Raw genomic sequence first — 10,263 nt, forward strand, 5'->3', positions numbered from 1 at the left:
CATATGTCAGGAGTGCTCTGATGGTGTTTCCTGCTTGGCAGGGGGTTGGACTCGATGGCCCTTGTGGTCTCTTCCAACTCTATGATTCTATTCTATGATTCTAGGGTATCCCTGTCTGAGCTGCTTCTAACCAGCTAAGCTCATGCGTAACTTTATCACGTCTTCTATTGAATTTTGAAAATTGATAGCAAGAAGAGCAGAGCCATCATTAATATGGCAGCGCATCGAGGCTAGTTTGATAAGACTTACTTCTGGGTGAAGACAGCTAGGATCATGTTGTAACACATTAAAAAAGAATGTGAAACAGACTGAGTGATTTACAAGGGACCAGAAAAGTGTCCCTTTACCTGGTAAAAGTGAGAGTCCTGTTTCCTTACAATGCTTGGCATCTTTTCCCTGGGCTCTCGATTTTTCTGCAGCTTGCAGCTGCAAATGCAATGAATCGAAAGGTGTCTCTATTTGTCACATCTGACAGGCATGCTGCAACCCAGTGCAGCTCGTGCAAGGACGTTTTGTCACGACACTTTTTTATTTAATTTTATTTATGCTTTAGCAGTAAATTGGTAGGTCCATTTCACAATGTTCCTCATTATCCTACATTATCCGACTTCCCCACACACCTCTCCATGGGTTCCTTTTTACTCATAGTTGTGCTACATATCTTTCTAGTTGATGTAGCTGCTGTTCTGATACCCAGTCCTACTTGGAGATTTATGTAACTGCTGTAATTCTTTAAATATGCCCCCAAAGTTTTCCCAGTCCTCTCTTATGTTCATCCTGGTTTCTTTGCAGTCAGCGTTGCTGACTCCACATATTCCTAGTTACAGGTAGGTAGCCGTGTTGGTCTGCCGTAGTCTAAACAAACAACAACAAACCTAGTTGGTCTCTAAGGTGCTACTGGAAGGAATTATTATTATTATTTTGTTTCCACATATTCCATTAACTTATTCTGCCAGTCCTCTTTTGTTGGACTGTTTTTGTCCTTCCACATTTGTGCATCGGCTATTCTGGCTGCAGCAGTTGCATAAAGAAAAAGATTTAATACATTCTTAGTTTTACTCAGGATGTGAACAGAACAGATCCTGGTCACATCCAGAGGTACCACTGTAATGACATGTCCCCAAGCAATCGTGCCACCTCAAGAACCTATAAAGATAAAGGGACCCCTGACCATTAGGTCCAGTCACGGACGACTCTGGGGTTGTGGCGTTCATCTCGCTTTACAGTGGTACCTCGGGTTACATATGCTTCACGTTACATACGCTTCAGGCTACAGACTCTGCTAACCCAGAAATATTACCGTGGGTTAAGAACTTTGCTTCAGGATGAGAACAGAAATTGTGCTCCAGCGGCACGGCGGCAGCAGGAGGCCCCATTAGCTAAAGTGGTGCTTCAGGCTAAGAACAGTTTCAGGATAAGAACGGACCTCCAGAACGAATTAAGTACTTAACCCGAGGTACCACTGTATCATGACACTTTTCTTTAATTGAGTGTCATCTTGGTACATGAGACGAAGGAAGAGGCAGGTGAGTGTGTGTGTGTGTGTGTGTGTGTGTGTGTGTGTGTGTGTGTGTGTGTTTTCATCCTGGCCCCATAGTCAGGGCACAGCCTGCTTTCCTCAGAAGGGCCCTGATCTTCTGGAAAGTTCTCCCTCCCATCGAAATAAACAGGAGAGGGGCAAACCCCCCACCGCTTGTGAAACACCACTCGATGGCAAAATCAGAAGGATATTGGTTTCCTCACAAAAGGATTAGGAACAGATGCTAAAGGCAGCCCCTTTGAGCTGATTTAAGGGAAAACAGCTGAGTTCATCTAGCAATCTTTGGGGGGGGAGGAACGGAGGGGGGGCCTAATTTGTGCTACACCATTTGTCCTGCAATTCTGCATTTTGGGAAGGAAGGGCCATCTAGGATCGATGCAATGCAACTTCAAACCGAGTTTTCAACTTGGATTTATACCGGCACTTTTTTTGTTGCGTCAGGGGGTAAATGTGGACAGCTGCCTTGGTGCTGGAACAGTTTTGATGTAATAAGAAGTCATGCTTTATTTACTATACTTAATTTGTATATCCATTGCCCTTCACTCAAGGCAGTGCATGGAAAAATTAATCGGGCGAGACAGTTTAAAAAAGCCATCCGAATATAGTAGTAACGAAAAGATGGGTTGTGACTCTGTTTCTGACAGCAGTCACTATTTGAGTTATTGTTATCATTATCATTATATTTATCAAATTTGTATACCGTCCTTCATCATAGATCTCAGGGAAGTTCACAACAGTGCAACATAAAAAACACAAAATACATGATAAAATTGAGAACAGAAAAACCATAAACCCAATAACCCCCCTCCCCACCCATGCCCACAAACACATTAAAAAGGGGTATAAGATGTTAATCAGCCAAAGGCCTGGTTGAAGAGGTCTAAAGGCATATAATGAAGGTGCCAGGCGAACTTTCCTGGGGAGAGCATTACACAGATGGGGAGCCACCGCAGAGAAGGCCCTGTTCTCATGTTGCCACCCTCCGGACCTCTTGTGGAGGAGGCACATGAAGAAGGGCCTCAGAAGACGATCTCAGTTTCCAGGTAGGTCCATAAGGAGGGAGGAGGCCCTTGGAGTATTGTGATCCTGAGCCATTTAAGGCTTTAGAGGTCAAAACCAGTGTGGAACCAATTGGCAGGCAGTGCGGTCAGGCCAGGACTGGCGTTATATGCTCAAACCATCTTGCCTTGGCGAGGAACCTGGCCACCTTATTCTGTACCAGCTGAAGTTTCTGAGCTGTCTTCAGAGGCGGCCCTACGTTTAACCCATTGCAGCAATCTAACCTAGAGGTTATAAACTACCTGTCATTGAGTGGTGGGGCTACCAGGGCTGACAGGACAAAGGCAACTCAGAGGAGGGAACCAGCAGCTGTTGGGGGTCCTAAGGAGACCTCAGTATCCCTCCAGGAACACAGCAAGGCACCAGACCAATGAGAGAGCAAGAAGAGAGCATGGAATACCAGCCCATATATTGGGTAAAGTGTTCTTGTATGTAAACAGTTCCCAAGTTGTTAAAGGCTTTGTAAGGTAAAGGGGTTGCGGTGCTCATCTCGCTTTATTGGCCGAGGGAGCCAGCGTTTGTCCGCAGACAGCTTCCAGGTCATGTGGCCAACATGACTAAGCCACTTCTGGCGAACCAGAGCAGCGCACGGAAATGCCGTTTACCTTCCCGCCGGAGTGGTACCTATTTATCTACTTGCACTTTGAGGTGCTTTCGAACTGCTAGGTTGGCAGGAGCAGGGACCGAGCAATGGGAGCTCACCCCGTCGCGAGGATTCGAACTGCCGACCTTCTGATTGGCAAGTCCTAGGCTCTGTGGTTTAACCCACAGTGCCAAATAGTGCTGCCATTTCAACATCCATTCTGGAGCCAAGCTATCTTGATTTCCTGGCTGGCAGGCAGGCCAGATCCCAAACACACCAACCCTTGCTTTCCCTTAAGACATGCTGCCTCCACTCTCCCAACTCTAACTGGACCCCGCTCTCTTTCTGGGACAGCCCCCTCCCCTTAAGCATTTCCAGCTGCTTGCAAAACAGACTGAACAGAGCCAAGCGCTCCATGGGCTATTTGTGCTTGGCCATAACTCACCGCTTTGGCCAAGTGACAGAGACAATAACCGTGCTGCGGAAGGCAGCTATTTCGAGCTGTTTGGGCTTGTTTACTTTCACGGTTGCCATGGAAGCCCTTGCAAAACAGCAGCGTGCTTAAAACCAGCTTGTTTTTAAGCCCCCCACCCACTCACCCACCCCAATGCATGTTGCAACAAGGTGGGGCTTCTCTCCTTTCTTCTGAACAAAGCCTGGCTTGGCCTGGGTTCAGAAGCCCTCAAAGCTCCCCGGTTGGGGTTGGCCTGCTGGAAACTTGGAGATCTTTGCCTGAACTTTTCAGGAAGAAGACATTTGGAGGGGGTATGGGAATGGCGGGGGCAGGGGCAGGGGGGAGAGATTCGGTCCAGTTCGCACTGAAAGGCGAATCTTCCAATTTCACACTTTCAGAAAGCAATGTGCGAATTGAAATAACCATCCTGCAAGATTCACATGGATCTGTCCCCCCCCCCCCCAATGTGCCTCTCCGGCCAAATATTGCGTACAAAATGGCACCCATTTGGAGGGCTGAAGCTCAATGATAGTACATCAGCCTTGCATGCAAAAGATCCTGGGTTCAAACCCCAGCATCTCCCCGTAGGAGAGAATCTGGTCTAAAATCTCAGAGAGCCACTGTTTGTCATTTCAGACAGTACTGAGCTATAGGGACCAATGGTCTGACAGCTTCCTACATTCCTAAAATAGGTATATAAATGCCTATGTAAGCAAAACCACCAAAATATTAGGCCAGATTTCACACAGGAATGTCTGCGTTGGGAGAATTTCGCACTATAATGCTGGTGAATTTTCTAATATATATATATATATATATATATATATATATATATATATATATATATATATAATTTTTTATTGATTTTAACATATAAATTATAAAATGTACCACAAAACTTATCACTTATACAATCTTTTTAGACTTCCATCAGCACCTCTGATGATCCACCGTTTTAACCACTTCTTATGCAATTCTTAACTTTATATTGCCTTTACATCTCTTAACAAATCATCCTCCCCCTTCTCCATTTTTGCAATAATTCCAATAATACTCCTCACAAAACTTCTTGCAAACCTACAAACGTCGTCTGAGCTTCAGATATACTTTTCAAGTAGTCCGTAAATTTACTCCAGTCTTCCGTGAATTTCTGGTCCCGCCGGTTTCGAATCCTTCCTGTTAGTTTATCTAGTTCTGCATAGTCCATTAACTTCATCCTCCATTCTTCAATCGTCGGTAATTCTTCTTGCTTCCATTTTTAGGCCAGTAATATTCTTGCTGCTGTTATTGCATATAAAAAAAGCTTATATTCCTTTCTATTTATATCACTCCCAACAATGCCCAGTAAAAATGCTTCTGGTTTCTTTATAAATGTATATTTCAACATTTTTTTCATCTCATTATATATCATCTCCCAGAAGCATTTCACCTTTTTACATTCCAAAATGCTGGTGAATTTTCAAGTGGACTTTGTGGGGGAGAGATCCCCACAAATGTGAAAATGTGGATAGCTTTACTGAAGATGAGGTGGGAATGAAAACCGAGAGAAACAAAAATTAGTAGATTTGCCCACCCCTAGGTGGAAATTCTCCAAGTCCAATCAGGCACATACCGTATTTTTCCGTCTATAAGATATGTATAAGATACCTCCTATTTTGGGGGACTCAGGTTTAAGAAAATCCACCCTCGGCACTATCCGTGTATAAGGCGCCCCCTAATTTTGGACATTATTTTTGAGGGGAAAAACCTAGTCTTATACATGGGAAAATACGGTACAAAGCCTGCGTTTTGATGGAGTTGGGTGAGGATCTGTCAGGGACCATGCTGAGGAGGCCTGCACCGAGGAGGAATAATGGGAGCCACCCCCTCCCCTTGCTCCTGATCAGGATCCTGAATCTTCCCAGTATAGATTTGGAAAAGTGGTTTGCAGAGGGACGTAGTTCAGAAGACAGAAGTTGGGAAGAACTGGCTGGTGAACAGCTAGGAGAAGAACTGGGAGAGGAAGAGTTAACAGACTCTCTTTCACTGGAAAGCGTCCATCCGCTCAGCCCAAGGTCAAGAAGAGCAGATAAGGTGGCAGTGCAGAAAGCACAGCGGTTGCGAGATCAGGATGCGGAAGTGACGTGGGTGACAAGAGGGGAAGTGGGTGGAACCCTTAACTGGGAGCACCTTCATTCCTAGGAAAGGATCCTTTGTTCTCTCGCTGTGATCGTTAAAATCTCTAACTGGTAAGAGACTTCTTTTGCTTTGTTCTGCTTATCTACTGCCAAAGGAGGGGAGGAAGACAAGTCCCTGAAGCCTGACAGGAGCCTAACTCCCCAAGCCACTGCTGGACATTTGCAAACCATAGAGATATTCAGGGTCAGTGTTAGGCCTTAGCCCCACACATCCTTGTGTGAACTCCTGCATCACAATGGTGACATCCCCCCACAAACTTACCAAGTGGTGGGCAGAAGCAGCTGCCTGATACCTCCTTTCCCTCCAGAATGCTTCTGGGCACCCCAACGTAGTTAAAACCAGAGGCATCATGGGAGAAATTAATGTATTCTTTCCTTTCGTAAAATTTCCACACCGCTTGCTATTAAAAACGAAAAACCTCACAGTGCTTTACGAAAAACAAAAGAGCACCAGCAAAGGGGGTGAGGGCGGGAATAACAATCTTACTTTGAAACAGATGAAAGTTAACTTTCTAAAACAGAAAATCACCTCCGCTTTCAAAGCACCTGGGTAAGTAAAGGTAAAGGGACCCCTGACCATTAGGTCCAGTTGTGACCGACTCTGGGGTTGCGGCGCTCATCTCGTTTTATTGGCCGAGGGAGCTGGCATACAGCTTCCGGGTCATGTGGCCAGCATGACTAAGTCACTTCTGGAGAACCAGAGCAGCGCACAGAAATGCCGTTTAGCTTCCCACCGGAGTGGTACCTATTTATCTACTTGCACTTTGAGGTGCTTTTGAACTGCTAGGTTGGCAGGAGCAGGGACCGAGCAACGGGAGCTCACCCCGTTGCGGGGATTCGAACCGCCGACCTTCTAATCAGCAAGTCCTAGGCTCTGTGGTTTAACCCACAGCGCCACCTGCGAAGCACCTGGGTAGGTTTGTCTAAACAGGAATGGTTTTTTGCAGGCGTCAAAAAAAGAACAGTAAAGCCGCCTGCTTGATCTCAACAGGCAGAGAGTTCCAAAGTGGGTTCTTACAGATGTGGAATGGGTATCCTGTGGCACTGGTAGTAGTGCCAACTCGGCTGATCAAAGCAGTCAGGTGGGCACATGTGGGGTAAGACCATCTCGCAGGTGAACTGGTCCCTAGTTGTTAAATGGCAATAGTGGGTGGTTGCAGCCTCTGTTGATGCCTTGCAAAGTCCCTGTCACCCTGGTAAGAATGTAAGAAGCAAAGGAGATTTTGGCAGGGGGTGGTAGTCAGCCATGGTGGACCCTTGAGGGGACTGTGGAGCCTGGCATTTACCTGACAGGACCGAGTGCCAATGTTAGGCTGGATGTTGCCCAAATATCTTTGAGCACACCTGATGGGTTAGAATAGGTGTTTTCGAAGCCATTCCGACCAGTTGCGTCCCTTTCCCATTAGGCTCCTTGCCGCGTTCCAACTCTTGCCCTCAGGAAATCAAGTCGGAACAATACGTTTACTGTTTCGAAAATGTAAGCTGCAAGGTGTTGTTTTCTCCCCTTTTGTTGCAATTTGGAAACTGGAAAGCTATTTTCCGTGACATGCTTTTCCGGGGTCACGGTATTTATGTTTTGCTCCCCGGGGGGGGGGGGGATAATGCGCTGGCTGTTTATAATAGGGAGACCCTGCCCCGAACCCGATGAAATGCTTTGGCAGAGATTTAGGTTTCCTGTGAATTTTGCGCTTGCTGTTTCATTGTATCCCATTCATCACCCACAAACGGGGTGATGAAGTTAAATGCAGCATCGTGTCACTGTGACCCTGGCTTCTAATAAATGCCTTCCTCTCCTCACCCAGTGTTGTTGGGTTTTCTTATGCTCTTGAGTTTTATTATGGCTTCGTTTGTGTTTCCTTAGGTTCTACCTGAACTTCTGTGAGGGACAGGTGGACAACATTTAATGCTGAAAAGCAGGGTTGAAAAAGCTAAATGCCTGGTGAATGTCAAGAACGACTGGTGTTTATCGAACATTCTCCAGTCAGCTCACGTACACCAAGCTGGATTATTGGAGAGTTTAACATTATTACTCCCAGGGTTCTGGAAGATAGTTCCCTACAATGTTGAGATTGTCTGGTTAAGATAGCATTTGAGATGTCCACAAAGCTGCCTTCTTCAGCAGGCAAAGTGAGGCAGCCACGTTGACATTTCTGCTGAGCACTCATATCATGGAGAGAGTCGGGCCGCAGGTGCAATTCCTCACAGATAATTGTGGCCCAGAATGCTTAAACCCATAGGAAATACTAACTGTGGAGGCCTGAATTTGGTTACTCTAGGTAAAGGTAAAGGGACCCCTGACCATTAGGGCCAGTCGTGACCGACTCTGGGATTGTGGCGCTCATCTTGCTTTATTGGCCGAGGGAGCCGGTGTACAGCTTCCGGGTCATGTGGCCAGCATGACTAAGCCGCTTCTGGTGAACCAGAGCAGCGCACGGAAATGCCGCTTACCTTCCCGCTGGAGCGGTACCTATTTATCTACTTGCACTTTTGACGTGCTTTCGAACTGCTAGGTTGGCAGGAGTTGGGACCGAGCAACGGGAGCTCACCCTGTCGCGGGGATTCGAACCACCGACCTTCTGATCGGCAAGCCCTAGGCTCTGTGGTTTAACCCACAGCGCCACCTGCCGCCTCTCTATATGACCCTCAGAAATCTTTCCGGTCCGCATCCCTCACTGACCTTCCTTCATACCCTGGGAGTTTTTACCTGGCTGGAAAATGGCCTTGAACCCTGAAAATGTCTCCCGTATGTCTGAATGGAGAATAAAGCAGAATGTGTGTGTGTCATTCTGTAATTCATGCAGTATGCAGTAGTTCTACACTGTATTTTATGTACTGTGGCTTGCCGTTGTTTTATTGATTATAGTTTAGAAATCATTTATTGTAACTGATGAGTGGATTTCCGTTTAACTTTTATGTTATTATTATTTAATACTATTCTAATGATTCTTGAATGTTACTTTTTGATGTAGGTTGCCTATTGTAAAGTTATGTTTTATTACCGCATTTTTGTATTGCATTAGATTGTTATAAGAGGTACATTTTTTGTTTCTTCAGCTTGTAAACCGCCTTGAGTATTGTAAGATAGAAAGACGGTCTACAAATTAAAAATGATGATTGTAGTGGTTGGGAGTTACTTGTGCGTAATCCTGCCCCGTTTGAGCATTAGATTGCCTGGTTAAACCCTCCGGACTGCACAGCCCATCTCAGCGTGGCTGCCCTTAGTCACTCGTAGAATCTGTCTGTGGGCGTTTCTTAAAGCGCTGCCAACATAAGAGTTGTTTGACGCCCAATCGTCTCCGCCTCTCACTGCGCGGGAGTGTCCTGCGCAGGGTGGGCGTGGGCAGCGGGGTGCTTGGGCTCTCCTCACTAACTTCTAGCGAAGAGTCCTGGAGCCCCTGCACCTCCCTGTCCCGTTGCTCTCCCGGATCCCTGGTGTTACACTCATTCTCTTCCCCTTCTTCCCAGCTGAGTCTCCCCCTAGCGCTGGGACCTTCTCCTGCAGAATCAGAGACCCTCTCCTTCTCCCGTGTCTCTGATGTCAGTTCCCTGACAATGATGATGATGATGATGAAATAAAGAACTTAAGGGCTGTCACATGGAAGAGGGAGCAAGCTTTCCTTCTCCTGCTCTGGAGGGCAGGACTCGAACCGTGGCTTCAAGTTACAAGAGAGGAGATGCCGACAAAACATCAGGAATAAGTTTCCGACAGCAAGAGCTGTTCGAACAGCAGAACGGTCTCCCTCGGGAGATTGCAGATTCTCCTTCCTTGGAGGTTTGTAAGCAGAGGTTGGATGGCCATTTGCCATGGATGTTTTAGCTGAGATTCCTGAATCACAGGGGGTTGGACTAGATGACCCTCAGGGTCCCTTCCACCTCGACAGTCCTATGATTTTATGAAGCCAAATATTTGCATCCATTTCCCTGCCCATATTTACCTTTGGCTCCACCCACCACGGTCGCATGGGCCCTGGAAAATTGCCCAGAGAGATTGTGGCCGAAGAACAGTAAGAGCTGTTTGACAGTGGAATTTGCTGCCAAGGAGTGTGGTGGAGTCTCCTTCTTTGGAGGTCTTCAAGCAGAGGCTTGACAACCATATGTCAGGAGTGCTCTGATGGTGTTTCCTGCTTGGCAGGGGGTTGGACTCGATGGCCCTTGTGGTCTATTCCAACTCTATGATTCTATGATTCTATTCTATTCTATGAAATGTTTCTCTGCCATTGGGGGTATACTATACAGTGGTACCTCAGGTTAAGAACTTAATTCATTCTGGAGGTCCGTTCTTAACCTGAAACTGTTCTTAACCTGAAGCACCACTTTAGCTAATGGGGCCTCCCGCTGCCATCGCCATTTAATTCATTCTGGAGGTCCGTTCTTAACCTGAAACTGTTCTTAACCTGAAGCACCACTTCAGCTAATGGGGCCTCCCGCTGCCATCGCCACGCAATTTCTG

Source organism: Podarcis liolepis, assembly GCF_965112155.1.
Source record: "Podarcis liolepis genome assembly, chromosome: 12".
NCBI lineage: Eukaryota > Metazoa > Chordata > Lepidosauria > Squamata > Lacertidae > Podarcis > Podarcis liolepis.